Source organism: Rattus norvegicus, chromosome 2, assembly GCF_021556685.1.
Source record: "Rattus norvegicus strain SHRSP/BbbUtx chromosome 2, alternate assembly SHRSP_T2T, whole genome shotgun sequence".
Lineage (NCBI taxonomy): Eukaryota > Metazoa > Chordata > Mammalia > Rodentia > Muridae > Rattus > Rattus norvegicus.
This window is the reverse complement of record NC_141535.1, coordinates 214,542,264-214,563,005: the sequence shown is the minus strand read 5'-3', so window position 1 is coordinate 214,563,005 and position 20,742 is coordinate 214,542,264.

The window sequence follows — 20,742 nt, the reverse complement described above, 5'->3', positions numbered from 1 at the left end:
AACGTCTTCCTTAATCTCCTTGCAACTATTTCTAGCTTTCTTTGTAGAGGTCTTTGATTATTTCCAGTAGATTTCTTATATAATTTTTGGAGAACCTAGGTATCATATCATCTGCAAATAAGGATATTTGGTCTAATTTTTCACACGTAATATGGAAATCCCTACAAGAGTCCTACAGTTTACTTCTTTATCTCACTTTCTAGCTTACATTTTTGGTTCCATATTAAAACGGAATAGCAACAGTGCAGACTCATGTCTCATCCCTTGTTTTAGTTATTCAGTTTCTAGCTCCATTCCATTTAAGGTATTTGGGCTGTTAGGTTGTCAGGCACAACCTTTATTTCTTGAGGTTTGCTCCTTTATTCCTACTCTCTCCAGTGCTTCCGTTATGAAAGCATGTTACGGTTTTCAAAGGCTTTTCTTCAACAAACTAAGATAGTCATCTCATTTCTGCCTCTAAGTTCAATTGCATGATTCATTGCATTCATTGACTTAGGTATGCTAATTCACCTCTGGATCTTCAGGATAAAGTTACCTTGATCATGGTGGATGATTATTTCGATATCTGCCTGTATTGGATTTGCAAGAACTTTATTTAATCTTTTTTTGCCTACATTATCATCAGAGACATAGAACTATAGTTATGTGTGCATGTGCATGTATTTATGTGTGGGTTTTTATGTGTTTTGTGTACGCAAGTTATATAGGCATCATATAAGGAATTAGAAAGTGCTTTTGTTTCTCATTTTATGAATTTATAAATAATTTAATAATATTGCTTACAGATATATTTGATGTTCTTATAGAATTGCTTTGAATCCTTCTTGAACTAGTAGTATTTTAGTGAGAATTCTTTTTATTATTATTATCATTATTATTATTATTATTATTATTATTATTATTATTATTATTATTTGTGCTGAGTTTCTTCAGATTCTTGGTCTCTTCTTGACTTACTTCTGTGTTGGGATGAATCTTCACATTCACCCATTTCGATTGACTTTTCTAACCATGACAGCTTGTTTTGAAATTACTTCTCTGCAGTATTCTGAATTTCTTTTAAGTCCACTGTAATGTTTACTGATTAGTTCCTGATTCCATTCATTTGAGTCTCGTCTTTCTTTTGATTAGCCATCACAATTATCCATTGATCTTGTTTATCTTCTTAAATGATTATCTCTTAGGCACATTAATCATTTCATTGTTTCTCTTCCATTTTATTAGTTCGTACTCTGATTTTTATTGTGTCTTGGTGTCTATTGAATTTGGGGTTGTTTCCTCTCCTCTCCTTAATTTTTGGCTTCCATCATTAACTAATTTATTTTACCCTTTATGATTAACATAGGAAGGAAGGGCATGCTACAGAGATGGTTCAGTGGTTAAAGTACTGGCTGTTCTTTCAGAGAACCTGAGTCCTATTACCAACCTCCACATGACAGTTCTACCGCATTTCTTAAAGGGGAGACTTAGAGACATGCTTTCACCCTGAAGGACTGTTTTTAAAGTGTCTTAGAGTTTTTGCTACATTGTGTATTCATTTTCACTTAGTTCATGGAATTTTTTATTTCTTCATTACCTTCTTTGATTTATTCACTGGTTCAGTAATGAGTTATTAATCATCCAAGATTTTTTCCCTAACAAGAGATGTGCTGTTGATTTAAATTTTTATTTCATTATGGTCATATACCATACATAAGAGTTGTTTCAATTTGTTAGTTCATTAAGGGTTTGTGTCTATGTGTGTGTGTCTCCAAGAATGTGGTTTATGTTAAAGAATTCTTCATACTAAATAGAATGTATATTCTTTAGTATTTGGGTAGTATATTCTGATAAAAATTCATTTAATTCTGCCTTTCCTTTGTTATTTCTTTTTTTGTCCAGATAGCCTGCTTATTGGAGAAAATGGGATACTGAAATCACCTATTAACATTAGATTGAGTCTATCAGGTCATTGTTGTGTGATCGAATTTTCCCCAGGAAGATACGATTTATACATGCACCTATCCATCCCAGGTACATACAATGACAAAGCAAAGCATAGCTACCATCAAAGTCTAACTTAGTGCACCAATACGTTTTATTGGGATTATTCAGAGGAATATAGATGAGGGTTTACTTACTGGCACAGAAACGACTCAAAAGACAACTGCACCACTTCAGCCCACCCATCATTGACAACAACTCACCACATTAGAAAACCTGGAGCACACTGCTCAACCTACCCATAGCTCAACAAATTAGAGAGCGCATTTCCATGTGGCTCAGATAGTCTGAGCATCTTCAGGTAGCTCTGTTACTTTTTGTTTTTTCCTTGCAGTTTGGTTGATCTCTACTTCTAGAATGGAGAGTGGGTCTTTATATCTTATGTAAACATATATTGGGTGCTAGGAGAGGCCACAAAAGTCCTTTCCTAGAGCTGAAGGTGCCAGTAGTTGTGAGTTACCACATATGGAGGCTGGCACTGAGTTACGCTCCTCTACAAGAGCAGCAAGGGCATTTAACCAGAGTCAAGTCTCCATCTTCTACAAGAACTTTATGTAATATATCATCATTCAATATCAAAATATGAAGTATGTGACATATTTAGTCGCTTAAAGATAACATACAAAAGTTATAAATCTTTTCTGGGAGAAGATGAATTTGGGAGAAATAATAATTGCAAGGAGGGAGCAAGACTATATTTAACCAAAATGTCTTGTCTGAACATATCAAATTCCCAAAAAATAAATTCAAAATATTAATGTTTTTGAAAGTTGTAAATCTGCATACACACACACACACACACACACACACACACACACACACACACACACAATGTATCCAGACTACTCAGAGCTTATTCCTTGAAATCTAATCCAGAAAGATGGTTTGAGCTCTTGGAGACACCATATGGTAGCATATGTTGGGGACAGAGCGAGAACCCACGCCTATCTGTATACATTTCACAGGACGTCAACTACAACCATTCTGTCTTCATAGCCTCTCCCACTGAACCTCCTGCCAACGATTACTATGAAAACAGATTATGCTTTTGTGTTGACAACAAACACATAAGGCAAGCTAATACATTTATATAGCTGAAATATTAACCAAATCTTAAAGAGTCAGTATTCAAAACATTTCATTAAAACATAAACTAGAGAGTGCAACCCTATTTATTATTGAACAGTGTCAATAAAATAGAAGAAAAAAGATAAACCATATTTATTATTGAACAGAACTGACTACATAAGCACTAGAACCTATTTCCCTTATGACTAAATGATCATCCACTATTATCTGGTACACATTGATCAATTTGTTATTAAATAAATATGCAAGCAAATTTTCAAGCACCAAATTTGGAACGAATATCAGCAGCTACATTCAACACAGTTAATAACATTGCAGTAAATTCAGAACAGATATTCACATCTAATAACACTCTGTCTTAAATACCTTCTTGGATCTTTTCTTCCAAGTAAGAAACACAAACATGTAAGTTAAACTTTTGGTTTCTTTTGTGAAATAGTTCTCTGATCATTTTGGTAACATATATATATATATATACATATATATGTATATATATATATGTATTTTAAAAAGTGAAACATTATTAAAGCTACTTCTTAAATTAAAATACTGCAAGATGCATCTATACAAAAATTTTTCTTATGTTCAGTAAAGGGAAATTGATTTCTTTAAAAATGTAAGCATGAATATTTCATTAATTCAGACAATTTAAAACTTGTTCAGAGAGGCTTTAATGTACATAGTTAAGATAAAAGGTGAATAGATTTAATATATTATTTTTTCATAAAAATATAAAAATTAGTGTGACCTTTGCAACCTTGTGCACACAAATAAAAATGGACTCAGCACATTGTATTTATATATTTGTGCACATATATAATTAAAGAAAAATATGCTGTCAACTAAAGATGGGGGACGGACATAGGAAGATTTACAGGGGGAAAAAGAGGAATTAAGGATTGAAATTCTATTTTAATTTTAATATATAATATCAATATTATATATTCATAGTATAATATATAATTCATGTTTTACATATATTAATAGTAATTGAAAGGCAACTGAACTTTTGTTCTGCTGTGGAAATTGGGTGCTGATAAGTCAATATGAGAACTGGTGTTCATATGGCTGGGTAGTGAAAACAGCTTCATGAGCAGACTGAGCACAATTATGCAGCACGAATCTATTAAGCTTTTTATGTTTCTGGTGGATGCAGTGTCAACCGCTTCCTCCCAGTGCTGTGCATGTGGAGGTCTGGCTATCCGGACTTTGGCTCTTTGGATAGCAGCAGATGCTCTCTTGCATACGTAGGAGGCCACATGTGGCCTTGGATTTGGGCTTTTAGATTTATTGAACCAATTCAGCTTCTGAACAGATGGAAAAACCCTTGACAATGTGAAAAGAGAATTAATGAATTTACATTAAAATTGGTTACTATGTGAGGATATGTGATGATCGTTGCTTTATTTATGGTTTATATAAAATCTGATAATGGTAGTTATTTTCTGAATCACTTAAAACTTTTTTTATTTTACTTGAGGCTAAGGAAAGCAAAAAGGAGGGAAAGCCTCCGTTTACTATAAATGTTATATTTTGGAAGGTGAAGTTCAGACGCCTCTGAATTAAAAATGAAATAAGTTCCACTATTAGTCTTTGATTAGGAAACTTACTTAATTGCTAACTAAATCATTTGAAAAATGCAAAAATTATATTATTAAGTATGATTTATCATTCTATTCTTTAAAACATTTTTATTTTAAAAGTGTCTTAATTCTGTTTTAATCTTTGATGTCTATTTTCCTATGGATTCGCATATTATCTGACATGCAACTGAGAGTATTTTAAGGATCATATTTTTTGCATCTGCTTCCTGTTTTAAAAAGTTACTTCATTATAAGTTATCATATAAATGACACTTTACATTTTATACATAACTTTGTACTTTAATCAGAAGTTTGTATAAACTGTAGTATTATATTTTATAATTTTAATAAAATTTTCACTCATCCATGACATAAAATTATAGATTTTAGTTAAAATCATTTTAAGGGTGGTTTTTTGGAAAAAATATAATTTTTAATTATACTTTTGTACAGTTTATTTTAATATTTAATTTTAAAAAATTGGTGCCTTATGTGCACAATGCAGCACAGCACGGAGGAACAGACACTTGTCCTCCTCGGCAAGCAATGTGTTCAGATCTCGCTCTTAGTTCATACTCATTTTATGGCCAGATAATTCATTAATAGAAAAATATTTTTAATTATATATCCACTTATATTTCTGTTTTAGGTAGGGTTATTGTTGCAGTAACAGAAAACTATGACCATTCGTAACTTGAGAATAAAAGGTTTATAATCTCTTATAGCTTACAAATCCATCATGAAGGGAGTCCGAAAGGAATTGAAGACAGGAACCTAGAGGCAGAGACTGGAACAGAAACCATAGAGAAACACTGCTCTCTGGCTTGCTTTCCATGGCTTGTCAGCATTCTTCCTTAGGACCACTTCTCAGGTTCAGCATTACTCAGAGTGGGCTGGATCCTCCAGTGTCAATCATCAATCAAGAAAATGCTCTACAAACTTGTTTACAGCCAACCTGATGGAGGCATTTTCCCAACTGAGGTTCCCTCTTTCTAAATAAATCTTGCTGCAAACTGGCACGCAGCTGTGCTTATTACTAGGTAACATCCTTCTAGACTAGTTTCCTTACAGGAATCTCCATCAACAAGTTATGTAAAGTTCTTTTTGCCATTGCCACTACAGAGTCCATTCTCTCTGAAAAAGTGTCTGCATTAAAGCTTATTGTAGATGCAGTCCATGTTTATTCCAATATCACATAGTTTTCCATCCATAATTGGAATGCCATGACCGACAAGGAATTTTTAAATTTAAATGCATGATGTTTCTGTGTGGCAGAAAGGCAGCCTCTTAACAAGTAATTAATGATTTAAAATCAATATTATATATTAAATTATTTGTTTTTGTTTTATTGGAAATAGGATTTTTTTCTCACAGAATGTCCGGATTACAGTCCCTTCCCTCTACTCCTCCCAGTTCCTCCCCCACTCATTTCCCATCTGCTTCATCAATTTTAGTCTCTCACTAGAAAACAAGCAGGCTTCTCTAGGATAATAATAATAAAATAACATGTAGTAAAACAAACAAAACTAATACATCAGAATAGCACAAGACAAACAAACACAAGGAAAAGAGTTAAAGAAAAACACATGAAACAAATATAGATACAGAGACCCAGTTGTTCACACTCAAGAATTCTCTAAAAATAACTAAACTCAAACCCATAGTACACACAAAGAACCTGGAGGATAAAACAAGGTGTGTGTGTGTGTGTGTGTGTGTGTGTGTGTGTGTGTGTGTGTGTGTGATAAAAATATAAAAATAAGATAAAATTTGAATACAAGGAAAAAAAGAAAGATTTTAACCTGACATTATGAAACAAGGAGACGCCAAAGATTTCATTCTGAGGGAAACTCTGCTGTGTCTGACAGGGGAAAGAACCACACTAATAGACGTAAATGAAAATCTGGTGCAGACTGACTTCATCAAACTGGATCAGACTTCAGTGAATCTAATGCTAAGTGATTCATTGTCAGTATACTAAAAATAAATACAATTTGGGAAAAGGTTTCCAGGCAACCATCAGTCCAATTGCAAATGGTCAATAAGCTAAAGTTATGACTACAAGAAACTCCTTTACAAAGTTCTGTGACCAGGAGGGTGGGTTCTATAGCTGAAAGTCCTAGAGTCTAGTGTATTCTCTGACCAAGATTTCATAGAGGTCAGCAAGTCATAAGCACAGGTGACATCCAGCCTAAGGATGGGGTAATAGTCTAGAAAGGGAAGAGTCTGTGAAGAGAGAATCTCTTGTGTACAGTGGGGAAACATCACCTGTCAATAAGAAGCTGATGGTCTATTAGCTGAGGCTGGAAACAGAAGGTGGGGCATCTGGGAAAGTGAGATAAAATTATAGGAATCAAGAATGAAAGGTCTTGCCTTGGGTCAGAGGAAACAGAATCATGAAGATGAAGATAGTTAACCAAACATGTTGCAGACAGACTAGAATAAAGGTGTTGTATAAGTTATGAGCCAGTCAGAGAACAAGTCAAACCTTATGGCCATTTATTCATAAATAATTAAGTCTCATTTATTCTGGGAATAAATAGGCCAGTAGAAAAGCCTGTGGTTATGAGTCTGGAATAATCAGTTTGGCCAATTTGAGTGAGGTCAGCCTTTATAGCAAAATGAATGAAGTCTGTTTCCACATATAGCAGAAAGGCCACCAGGTCATTAACAAAATTTGCTCTCAGGTCATTAACAAAATCCACTCAGCTTTCTGGATGGAGATCAGGTATTTGACTTATCTTCTCCATTGAGGAGACACCCCTGTGTGGTTAACATTAGTGCTTCTCTCAGAGTACAAGGCCCTCATGCCCTTAAAACCTTTCAATTTGTATTCTATTGTTCAACTACTATTGGCCACAGAGGCTTCCCTTAATAGTAGTTTCTCTGGTGTGACTCCATTGGAAAAGGTAAGTTTCATTGGCAAGTTGTTATCGATTGCAGATTGCTTCTGGTGTAGAGATGGGGCATGTGTCGTGCCCAGCTCTCCTTTCTGTTCTATAACCGATCTTGTGCAGACCCATGTGTGCCCTGTGCATGCTGCCTCAGTCTCTAAGTTATGTTCGTTGGTCCTGGTGATTTAGACGATCTTGTTCCCTAGGTTTACTCCATCCCCTCTAGCTCTTACATTCTTTCTCCCTCCTCTTCCACAGGGCTCCCTGAGTCCTGAGGCACAAGATTTGATGGAAACAACCCATCTAGGGCTGAGTGCTCCAAGGTCTCTCACTCTCTCCATAAAGTCTGAGCAAGGCACTGATCTAGGAATATAGTAGAATGTTATTAGGAGTCATATTACTGCTATGTTTTGTTTGTTTGTTTGTTTGTTTGTTTGTTTTTGCTTGTTAGAGGAGTGGTATTTGCTTTTTCCCTGGGTTTTTGACTAGCTAGTCTCAGGTTGTTGGTCACACAAGTGGTTCTGGGTTTTGTGTCATGAGTTAGCCTTTAGTTAATTGGATGTTGGCTGGTTGCTCTGAAAAGCTAGTATTAGCATTGCATAGGAACGTCTTGCAGAAAGGATACCATTGTAGATCAAAAGGTTTGTGGCCGAGTTAGTTTCCATGTTTCTTCTTTGGCAATGTTCCAACTACCTTCTTGCACCAAAGGTGGTAGCATATGTGAGGTCTGGAAGATGGTGAAGCTGCATGTAGGCACCAGCTTTTCTTCTCTGTGTTCAACATGTTGTGTAGATCTTGTCTTCAGTAATGGGCCCTTGTGATCAGTTTATGGAGAGCAACCTCTACTCTTGGCAACAACCTGGGTTTGGAGATTCCCACGGGCAGGCTTTGGCCAACCACTCTAGATGTAACCCAATCCTAGTACTGGAAGCTTCATCTGGTTACCAGAGATATCTAGTCTCCCCATTATTTAGCAATTTCACTTATATTGTGAGCATGTATGTAGAGAGAAACTTCCAGAGTATTAGGTTTCCATACTCTGGTTCCCATACTCCCCCCTCAAATGGCCATTAATTTTAATTGTCTCTTCCCATATTTTCCCCTTCTTCTATCTCTGTCTCCACTTGGTCCTTTGATTCCAACCCAGATATAACTATCTGGCCTCCATTCCTTACTCTGTATATAACTTCTAAAGTTCTATAGATTAAGCTTAGTTAACATTCTCTTTTCAGCTACTATCTACATATAAGCAAATATATACCATATTTATCTTTCTGGGTTTGAGTTACTTTCATAAGAATAATTTTTCTAGTTTTATCCATTTACCTGGAAATTTCATGTCAATTTTTTTATTGGGTGAATACTATTACAATGTGCAAATGTACAGCATTTTCTTTATCCATTTTTCTGGTTAGGAGTATTGAGTTTGTTCATAAAACCAAAGCAAATGTCTTTGGTGGAATGAAACAAGAGTGACATCCTGGGGTAAATTGATTTTCATGTTCCTGAGGACCTGCCACACAGAATTCCATGGTCAGTTAAATGTTAGCAGTCCTAACAGCAGTAGATGAGTGTTGCTTTACTTCGTATCTTAGCCATCATAAGACTGGTTTTATTATTTTTACCCATTCTTATGGATGTAAGATGACATCTCGAAGGAATTTTGATTTACATTTTTCTGATGACTAAGGATGTTGAATATTAATTGTTTCTCGGCCATTTGAATTAGTTCTTTTGAGAGTTCTCTGTTTAGATATGTACCCCATTTTAAATTGGGTTTTTTGTTGTCTTGTTTTTTTTTTAAGTTTTTAAGTTGGTTTTGTTGTTGTTGTATATATTTTGGATATTAGCCCTCTATCGGGTTGTAGTTGGTAAAATTCTTTTCCTGTTCTGTAGGCGTCTGATTTGTGTGAACGATGGTTTCCTTTAGTGTACAGAAACATTTTCAGTTTGTGAAGTCCCATTCATTAGTTGTTAATCATAGTGGCTGGGCTACTAGTGCCTGTTCAGAAAGTCTTACCCTGTCCCAGTGACCTATTATGTACTTTCACTTTGATCAGTTTTTCTTTTATTACGTCGGACTCCTTGATCCACTTGGAGCTTATTTTTGTACAGAGTGATTTGTATCTTTTTTTGTATTCCTACTGGTACCCATCCAGTTTAACCAGCTCCATTTGTTTAAAATGATGTTTGTATTTTTCATTGTGCATTTCTGACTTATTGATCAAAACTCAAGGGTCTATACACTTGCATAGCTTTATGTCTGAGTCTTCAGTTCAACTTCAAAGATGGGCTTATGTCTTTTTAGTGTGTTTTATTACTGTAGCTCTACAGTACAATTTGGAGTCAAGGGTGACGGTGCTTCCAGAATATCCTTTAATATTTAGAATTTAACTAATCTGTTGTGTGTGTGTGTGTGTGTGTGTGTGTGTGTGTGTGTGTGTGTTTCCACATGAAGATGTCTTTTCAACATCTGCGAATAATTATGTTGGAAACTTAACTGGGATTGCAATGAATCTGTAGATTGCTCTTGGTAGGGCGGTCATCTTACTGCGCTACTCCTACTGACCCATGATCATGGGAGACATTTCTATCTTTGGATATCTTGTACATTTTCTGTCTTCAATGTCTTAAAGTTTTCATTAGACAAGTCTTTTGCTTAGTTAGAATTACCCCAAGACATTCTATATTAGTTGAGACTATTGTGAAAGGTATTTCCTGCTATCATTCTCAGTTCATTTTTAGTTGTATATAGGAAGGCTATAGATTTTCACAACTTAACTTTGAATCCAGCTACTTTGCTGTATGTGCTTATTAGCCTTAGATATTCCTTGGTGGAAGCTTTTCGGGTCACTATATATACTTTTATATCATCTGCAAAGAAGATAACTTTGACTTTCCTCTCCAATATATATCCCTTTGATCTCCTTCAGCTGTCCCATTGCTTAGCTAAGAATTCCAAGTACTATATTGCATAGTTATGGAGAGAGTGAACAGCCTTCCCATGGTCCCAATTTTAGTGGAGTTCCTTAGAGTTTCTCCCCAATAAATTGATGTTGTCTATGGGCTTGTTGTTAACTCCTTTATTATATTGAAGTATGTGTCTTGTATCACTAAACTTCCTAGAACTTTTATCCTAAAGGGGTATTGGCTTGTGTCACAAGCATTTTCTGCATCTAATAGGATGATCATGGGGGTTTTGTTTGTCTATTTGGTTGATTACATTTATTGATTTATGTGTGTTGAACCATCCATGCATCTCTAAGATGAAGCCTACTAGATCATGCCAGATGATCTTTTTAATATTCAGTTTTTGATTGAGTTTACAAGTATTTTATTGAGAACATTTGCGTATATGTTCATAAGGAAAATTTGCAATTTTCTGTTTTGTTGGGTTTTGATGTGATTTGGGTCTACCTTACTCTCCATAACTAAGTCTCTTGTACACTATAATTGTTTACTATCTCTATCAACTTGCCTTTTCAGACAGTAGGATGATACAATACATACTTTTCTTCATTGAGGAACGTAGACACTAATACTGTGTACATGGGCACAATGGTACATGTCTGTAATCTTAGCTGTCAGAAAACTGACATCATATAAGCACCATGAGTTTGGGGGTATCTCCAGTTCATGGTGAAGTCAAGACCAGCATAGACTACATAATAAGATTCCATTTGGAAATAGCAGTATACAATTAAGTGTCACTGGGTATATTACCAGGTTTACTTTCTGTGCATTTTTGCTGATACAGTGTACTCTATTCAAATAAAGAGTCTCCCTAAATTGGTTTCTAGGAGAGAATAAAAATGAAACTTACACCACATCATGTTTGAATACTGTTCTGAGCAAATGGTTTGTAATGGTTGATATGACCCAAATGAGAACATGAAGATGCTATACAATTTAATGTCAGCACAAACTTAATTTTAAGATCTGTTTTCAACTTTACTCATACCATCTGGGGACAAATGGCTTCAGGGAAAATATAGCGTTTTCTTAATTGTGATTCTATCTACCACTATTAACAGACACTACAGGCTTGCAATCACATCTGTTCTTTAACACTTTGTAGCCATATGTTCAAGCAGATGAAACATTAGCATTCACTGATTGCTGAATTCCATTAATCTCTATCAACATCACAAATAAAATATTCTCTAGTGAAGTATTCCTTCAAGAAGCATGCATGATTCCTATACTGATTAAAACGTTATCCCATTTATTTACTCTATCCAAGAACTTTTGGGAATACTCATTCCACTTCTCTCTGAAGTTTCATTCATTCAATGTACAGTTTTGCTAAGCATTTCATGACCTTCAGAAAACATCACAAATTTGCTTGACTTAAAAGATTTTTTTTATTTCTCAAGAGTATCCTGGGGTATTATGTTAGACCAGTTTGCTACTGCTTTCAGTATTCAATGGCACAACTAATTTCTTTAAATGCTATATACTTCTGAAAATCAAAATGTATAATATGAATATTATCATATCATAAATTATATTAAATTATCTGTATAGACTAGCATGTTGTGTGGATAATTTGTAATAAAGAATCTGTCTGTATGTTGTAATTTGAAATATACAAAGTATTGTGCTAATATTTAACTTGCTGAATCCTCAAAAAAATAATGTACAATTAATAAATGACCATAAGATTGGGCTGATGACTAATGTCAACCTTCATATCTATATTTAAAATTCCAGTGTGCTCTTCATTACATTATGGGAGCACATGTAATTTCCAAATAGCTCAAGGAGGATTTTGACTGTTTCCCACACGAATTACTTGAGGAGCGAACTGTCAGTTACTCTGATGTGATTATTCCTCATTGCTTTATGTGTTGGTACACTGCCAACAAGACTACTGTTCGCCAAATTTTTCATTTTAATTAAAATGCACTGACCATTTATTATAAAGAACTTGAGGATAAAAAGAGACCAAACAAAGAAATTAAAGAAAGCTAAAGTCTATACATCTCAGTGACTTTTATACAATTATAATAAGCATTCTGAATGTGTGAAGCTTCATATTGTATTTTATACTTTTATTGTGGATTATATTTGGGGCATTTATTTACTAACAAAGTAACAAATGAAGCAAAAGTACATGTCGATGAATCAGTTATGTTTACATCCTCTTTTTGACACCAACATCTGTAATCTGCATTTAGTCCTTCCTAACCTTGTATATCAAAAATCTTGGTACTTCTATCTCTACTGTAGATTAACAGTGCAACTTGTATTATATTTGTATTTTTCATATCTCAATCTCTTCTGTTTAACTGAGTGACAAATCTTAGAGGTTAGGACAGGAACGTTAACTATTTTATGATCACTCGATTGTTCTTAATGGACAAGTGTAATGTGAAACGTTTCTGTGATTCTGATCTAAGTGATTGACATGTCTAACATAATTGCCCCCTTATCGATGGAAAGACAGCCTTTTTGTCATGCCCACAGTGAAGACCTTCACATTTGCTATACCACAGCCATGCAGGTCCTCTACAACAAAGTTTGCCCAGCAACCAGGTAGCCAGTATTTCTAGCCAAATAAAACATGGCAGAAATGTTGAATGTGATATTGAGAAAAGTTAAGGAGAAAGAACAGTAAAACATACTCCGATATGTTATCTGTAGACTTGCATCTTGGGTTTTCTTTGACCTCATTTTACTCTGCCCTTTATACTAAGGTTCAGTTCACAGATTATTCAAAACTTTTACTCTGCTTACTAATGTTACTCTATCATGTTAGTACATAGTCACAAAAGTGTACATCATACAATGAACACATTTTTCCATTCTGCCCTGTCCTTCGCGAACCTCCAGTTAACTGTCAGTCCTGACTGTTCCCCTACAAAAGTGGACAGACTTTTGACATTGTACCATAGTTCTGTCCCCTACAAAGGTTACCCTTGAGTATCAGATGACACACATAAACATTAGGCAGTGTTAGGAAGTGGGAACAAAAAGTAGAAAAACTTTATACATGATTGAGTTTTTGTCAGCTTCAATTGATACTACCAATGGGAGGGATTCATTTATGTCTTTGTTTCTTGTACTTATTTTTTGTTGGATGCAAAGAAGATACCAATAGAATAAAGCAGAAAGGAATCAAAGCATCTTACTAAAAAATATCCACAATGAAGAAAGCAAATGAACAAGACAAATGAAGTGAACAATTCATAGACTAGCAGAAGAAAGTTCCTTGCTCGTCATAATAACCTTAAATGTCAATGACTGGAGCTCCCTACTCAGTAACACAGAGCAGATGCACACAAGGTCCGACTGTGCTACAGTTGAAAGTGAGGACTATAGTGAAGGCCGTCTCAAACAACTCAATAAAAGGAAAGTGGTACAGTGTGTGGCTGGCCAAAGAACTGTCTCTGAAGACAAAAGCAGTCATCACAAAAACAGTAGTCACACATGATAAAACATCCATTTACAAAACATTGCAAATCCTATCAACATCAAAGCACTTGAATATATAAAACAGGTGCGAGAGGCTTACTTAGGTGGGACAGAGTGGGTGTCGCTGGACGCATGAGGACTTCTCCCTGTAAAGTCAAGCAGGTAGCTCAGGCAGAGATCCTGGGAGGAGACCGCTCTTAAGAAAGACTTCAGGAAAAGTGGAACTGACTCAAACACAGGCACAAAATATGGATTCTGTACAAGCACAGGCTACATAAGAGCTGCTAACTGGTGTAAGAGAATGAAAAATGTACCAAAGTTATTTCTCTCAGAAATACAGCTACAAAGAACAGAAAATTTCAATATAGGAAAATTTAACATCATATTTAACAAACTGACTGACTGACAAACAAGTAAAGAGAATTTTTTAAAAGACACCTTGAGGCCAATGAAAATGGAAATTAAAATACATGGAATGTATAGAATCCAAATGGGAGGATCTCGCTATTACAATAAGGGAAGAAAAATTAAATAAAAGGCACATGAAGAAAACCATTTACACTGAAAACAGGCAACAGAATGTCATGCTCTATCATCTGCATGAAGAATATGTCCCATTTAACCTAATACTTCCTAGTAGGTCTCATCTCTTCAAAATTCCCAATGACTCTCATTAGTGTACATTGGGGAACTAAAATTTTAATATGAGGGCCTCTGGAGCAAATGCAAATTAAAACTGCAGGATATGCTATTGTCTGTGCAGTGTGTTGTATTTATTGCCTATAATAGCATATTAAAAGATACAGTCTTATTGTCTTTGGATATAAAATTTTTATTGAATTATCTTAGGGAGCATAGGTCAAATAAAGAATACAGCAACATTTAAATGATAATATTCCTTTTAGTTATGCAAGCAATATTTTACTCACTGTAGGAGAAGCAGGTATTTCAGGTAATTTGTGGACAGAGCATACCAAATGAATGATTCTGACAGAGAATAGAAAATATTCTGTCAAAAATACCAGACAGGGAAAATGAAAAACATGGAGGTTGGAAGCTATGGACAGAGATAGGTATTTCTCAAACTCTTCACTGGACAATCTACTCAAGAAGTAGAGTCTAATGGAACTGGCTAAGCTGGCAAATTTTTGCCCTAAATTTTAATATCAAGTAGTTTCTTTGAGATAGTTATACAACTGAATCATTAAGTTAGAGATATTGCAGAAATCTATAATATAGACAGGTAAACTACATATTCTTCTGGAGATTTCTCATTAAAGACTTCAGGTTTGGTACTATGATTGCTTTGTCTTGCTTTGCAAGAATAAGGATGCGTCCATTCCTGTGGCACTTTGTTTGGGGTAAGATCCTTTAAAGTCTCTTAAAATCACTTTTAAAAGCCTCATGTTTATTTTTGGTTAGTTTAATATTTTTTACTGCCATGGGTATGAAAAGATGAATAATGGGAGAGGGATGAATGCTTTTGAAGAGATAGTTTTCCAGTGTTTACCTGTTGGAAACATACATAGAAGGATACAGAACCATTATCTGTCAAAATCAAAAGGAACACAAAGCAGATTTTAGCAAAAGTATGAATAAGTTTTCCCTAGAGTCAAAGTGATCCTATCTTACTACTATAATTCTTGCTGAACATGTAACTGAGAGTTGTGACAAGAGAGCATCTGTAAAAATTAGAAACATGAATCTTTCCATGATAGTTTTCCATATTTATCGAAATAATGGTCAAACAACAAATATGAGAAGATAACCATTTGCTTTGTGAAAAAGAATTCACTTGGGAGCACTTTTAATTTTTTACACAAAAAGTAAGACTCTCTTCTAAAACACCTAGAGCAACAAAAATGTAAGAGTAACTCCTCTTATTAAGAGTAACGTGATTGTTTGGGGGAGGGCGGTAATGGGGGAAGGATGGAGAGGGGAACACCCATATAGAAGGGGAGGTGGAGGGGTTGGGGGATGTTGGCCCAGAAACCTGGAAGGGGAATAACAATAGAAATGTAAATAAGAAATACTCAAGTTAATAAAGATGGGGAAAAAAAAGAATGTCAAGTCTCTGAAGAAAGAAATTGAAGAAGATCACAGAAGATAAAAAGATCTCCCATGCTCATGGATTAGCAGGATTAATGTTATAAAAATGGCCATCTTGCCCAAAGCAATCTACAGAGTCCATGCAATCCTCATCAAAATTCCAACTCAATTCTTCATAGAGTTAGAAAGAGCATTTGGAAAAACAAAAAATGCAGGATAGCAAAAACTATACTCAACAATAAAAGAACTTCTGGCAGAATCACCATCCCTGACCTCAAGCTGTATTTCAAAGCAATAGTGATAAAAATTGTATGGTATTGGTACAGAGACAGGCAGGTAGATCAATGGAATAGAATTGAAGACTCAGAAATGAACCCACACACTTATGGTCACTTGATCTTTGACAAAGGCACTAAAACCATCCAGTGGAAAAAAGATAGCATTTTCAACAAATGGTGCTGGTTCAACTGGAGGTCAGCATGTAGAAGAATGCAAATCAATCCATTCTTACAGCCCTGTACAAAGCTCAAGTCCAAGTGGATCAAGGAATTCCACATAAAACTAGATACACTCAAACTAATAGAAGAAAAATTGGAAAAGAGTCTTGAACACATGGGTACTGGGGGAAATTTCCTGAACAGAAAACCAATGGCTTATGCACTAAGATCAAGAATTGACAAATTGGGATTTTATAACTTTGCAAAGCTTCTGAAAGGCAAAGGACACTGTCATTTGGACACAACATCAAAAAACAGATTGGGAAAAGATCTATACCAATCCTACATCTGACAGAGGGCTAATATCCAATACATGCAAAGAACTCAAGAAACTAAACTCCAGAGAATCAAAGAAACCTATTAAAATGGGGTACAGAGCTAAACAAATAATTCTCAACTGAGGAATATTGACTGGCTGAGAAGCACCTAAAAAATGTTCAGCATTCTTAATTATCTGGGAAATTCAAAATGAAACAACCCTGAGATTCCACCTCATACAAGTCAGAATGGCTAAGGTCAAAAACTCAAGTGATAACAGATGCTGGCAAGGATGTGGAGAAAGAGGAACACTTCTCCATTGTTAGTGGGATTGAAAGCTGCTACAACCACTTTGGAAATCAGTCTGAGGATTCCTCAGAAAACTGGACATAGTACTACCTAAAGACCCAGCTATACCACTCCTGGGCATATACCCAATTAATGTTCCAACATATAACATGGTCACATGCTCCACTGTGTTCATAGTAGCCTTGTTCATAATAATCAGAAGCTGGAAAGAACCCAGATGTCCCTCAATAGAGGAATGGATACAGAAAATGTGGTACATTTACACAATGTAGTACTACTCAGCTATTAAAAACAATAACTTCATGAAATTCTCAGGGAAATTGATGGAACTATAAAATATCATACTGAGTGAGGTAACCCAATCATAAAAATACCACACATGGTATGCACACACTGATAAGTGGATATTAGCCCAAAAGCTTTGATTACCCAAGAAACAATACTTAGACCAAATGAAACTCAAGAAGGATGACCAAAGTCCAGATGCTTTAGTTCTTCTTAGAAGGGGGAACAAAAATATTCATAGGAGGAGATATGGAGAAAAATTTGGATTACGGACCAAAGGAATGGCCATTCAGAGCCTGCCCTACCTCTGGATCCAGCCATATACATAAAACCACCAAACCCAGACAATATTGCTGATGCCAAGAAGTACATGCTGATAGGAGCCTGATATAGCTGTCTCCTGAGAGGCTCTGCCAGCGCCTGACAAATACAGAGGCAAATGCTAGCCACCAACCATTGAACTGAGAATGGGGTCCCTATTGGAATAGTTAGAGAAAGATTTGAAGGATCTGAAGGGGTTTGCAACCCCATTAGAACAACAATACTAAGCAACCAGAGTTCTCAGGGACTAAACTACCATCAAAAGTGTACACATGGACTGACCCATGGCTCTGGTTGCATATGTAGCAAAGGATGGCCTTGTTTGGCACTAAAAGTAGGAGAAGCCCTTGGTCCTGCCAAGGCTTGCCCTCCCCGCCCCACACCCCCCCCCCGAGTGTAGGGGAATGTCAATATGGGGAGGTAGGAAGGGGTGGGTAGTTGGGGAAACACCTTCATAGATGGAGGGGAAAGGCAAATGGGATAGGGGTTTTATGGAAATAAGAAAGGATGTAAAGAAGCCTAGCTTAATTTACTAAAATCATGGAAGAGAGACTTAAACTGAGTCCGGCAAGATTTGGAATGATAAATTTTCCTGAAATAATGAATATATCAAGTCACATGTAAAAGAAACCCAATAAAAATCTAGCAAATAAATATAAATAACATTATTCTGAAATGAGCTCATTGGGGTGTTAAAATTTTGGGTAACTCAATAGAGAACCACTTGTCTAGCATGCACAATAACCTGTATTTGAGAAGGGAGAAGGGAAAAATCTAAGGACAGCAAACCAATTCGAGGCAAAAAGTATAAAAAGAAACAAAAATGATTCTCTTTTCATAGGGAATAAAGAAAGAGCTGATTGCTAAACAGAGAAAGCCAGCAGCGGTCAAATGGCATTGTTGAAGTGCTGAGGTTCCTTATGCAGACTGTATATTGCATGAGAATGTTGTTTTCCTTCCTCTACAATGCAGTGCCAGCCAACTTTACCCTGGTGATGCTCAGGAGAAACCAACATCTCAAACCTAGAGAATAAGTATCTAAGAAAACAGTAACTGTGCAAAACTACTCGTTATAACTTGTGGCATTTCTGTATATGAGAATATGCATGTGCATATTGAAGAAATGAAAAAATAATATGTCATGAAATTACAAATCCAGCTTAACAGTTTGGAAAGTTGTTTATGAGAATAAATATTTCAGTCTGTGGTTACATAGAATAAGGGACTCAGACATCGAGAATATACAAAGTCAACAAGACAGTGAGAAAAAGAACTGAACGAGACAAAAATGGAGAGAAATAATTTTTTAAAATATTTATTTTATTTATGTAAATACACTGTCAATACCTTCAGACGCACCAGAAGAGGACATCCGATCTCATTACAGATGGTTGTGAGCCTCCATGTGGTTGCTGGGAATTGAACTCAGGACCTCTGGGAGAGCAGTCAGTGCTCTTAGCTGCTGAGCCATCTCTCCAGCCCAAGAAATAATTTTAACAAGATAACAAAAGTAAGACAGAAAGTTGATAAAATTAAAATCAAATTTAATAAATAAATACTTCCCAATTAAGGATCTCTCTATAGTCTATCTCCATTAAAAAAATAATAGGACACGTCATCCAGTTTTTTCATAAAGAGAGTTTATAAGACAAAACTAACTGATGGAGGGAGAGAGAGAGAGAGAGAGAGAGAGAGAGAGAGAGAGAGAGAGAGAGAGAGGCCATGGAGGACAATATGGCAGTGTCCTATGAGGTCTACAGCCTTTGAACTGTATAAATATTGGGATGAGAAGATCCTATTCAAATACCTCACATTGGCAGGTCCCCTGAGGTCCAGACACCGCCCAGATCTGAAAGGACCAGGTCAACAGCCCTCTGAACCCAAATCCTGTGGGAGGGAGAGCCAAACCTTCAGAGGGGCAGACATGCCTGGGAAGCCAAAAGAGACTACACTCTGCCCACATTTCTGACTCCAGAGGAAAACACCTAACGCCATCTGGGACCCCGGTGCACAGGGACCCAGGAAAAGGCAGGACAGGCTCTTCTGGTTGCTGCCCTCATGGGGAGCTCAAAAGCACCCCCTCAGGAGCACCTTCAGCCCCGGGACCAGAGGTAAGACCAACTTTTCTGCTCCAAGTGAGCTGCCTGGTGCACTCAGGACACACACCCACAGGAACAGTGAAGACCAGTAGACAGGAAAGACTACACGCCTGAAAGCAGAACACTCTGTTCCCATAACTGGCTGAAAGAAAACAGGAAAACAGGTCTACAGCACTCCTGACACACAGGCCTACAGGACGGTCTACCCACTGTCAGAAATAGCAGAAAAAGGTAAAACCAGAGACAACCTGATGGCGAGAGGCAAGCGCAGGAACCCAAGCAACAGAAACCAAGACTACATGGAATCATCGGAGCCCAATTCTCCCACCAAAAAACACTGAATATCCAAACACACCAGAAAAGCAAGATCTTGATTTTAAATCACATTTGATAATGATGATGGAGGACTTCAAGAAAGACATGAAGAACTCCCTTAGAGAAACGCAGGAAAACATAAATAAACAAGTAGAAGCCTATAGAGAGGAATCACGAAAATCCCTGAAAGAATTCCAGGAAAACACAATCAAACAAGTGAAGGAATTAAACATGGAAATAGAAGCAATAAAGAAAGCACAAAGGGACACAACCCTGGATATAGAAAACCAAAGGAAGAGGCAAGGAGCCATAGATAACAGCATCAACAACAGAATGCAAGAGATAGAAGAGAGAATCTCAGGAGCAGAAGATTGCATAAAAATCATCAACATAACTGTCAAAAATAATGTAAAACGGAAAAATCTACTGGTCCAAAACATACAGGAAATCCAGGACTCAATGAGAAGATCAAAACTAAGGATAATAGGTATAGAAGAGAATGAAGACCCATAGAAGAGAGGGGAACACCCGTAGAGAAGGGGAGGGTGAGGAGTTCGGGGGATGTTGGCCAGGAAACCGAGAAAGGGAATAACAATCAAAATGTAAATAAGAAATAACCAAGTTAATAAAGATGAAAAAAACT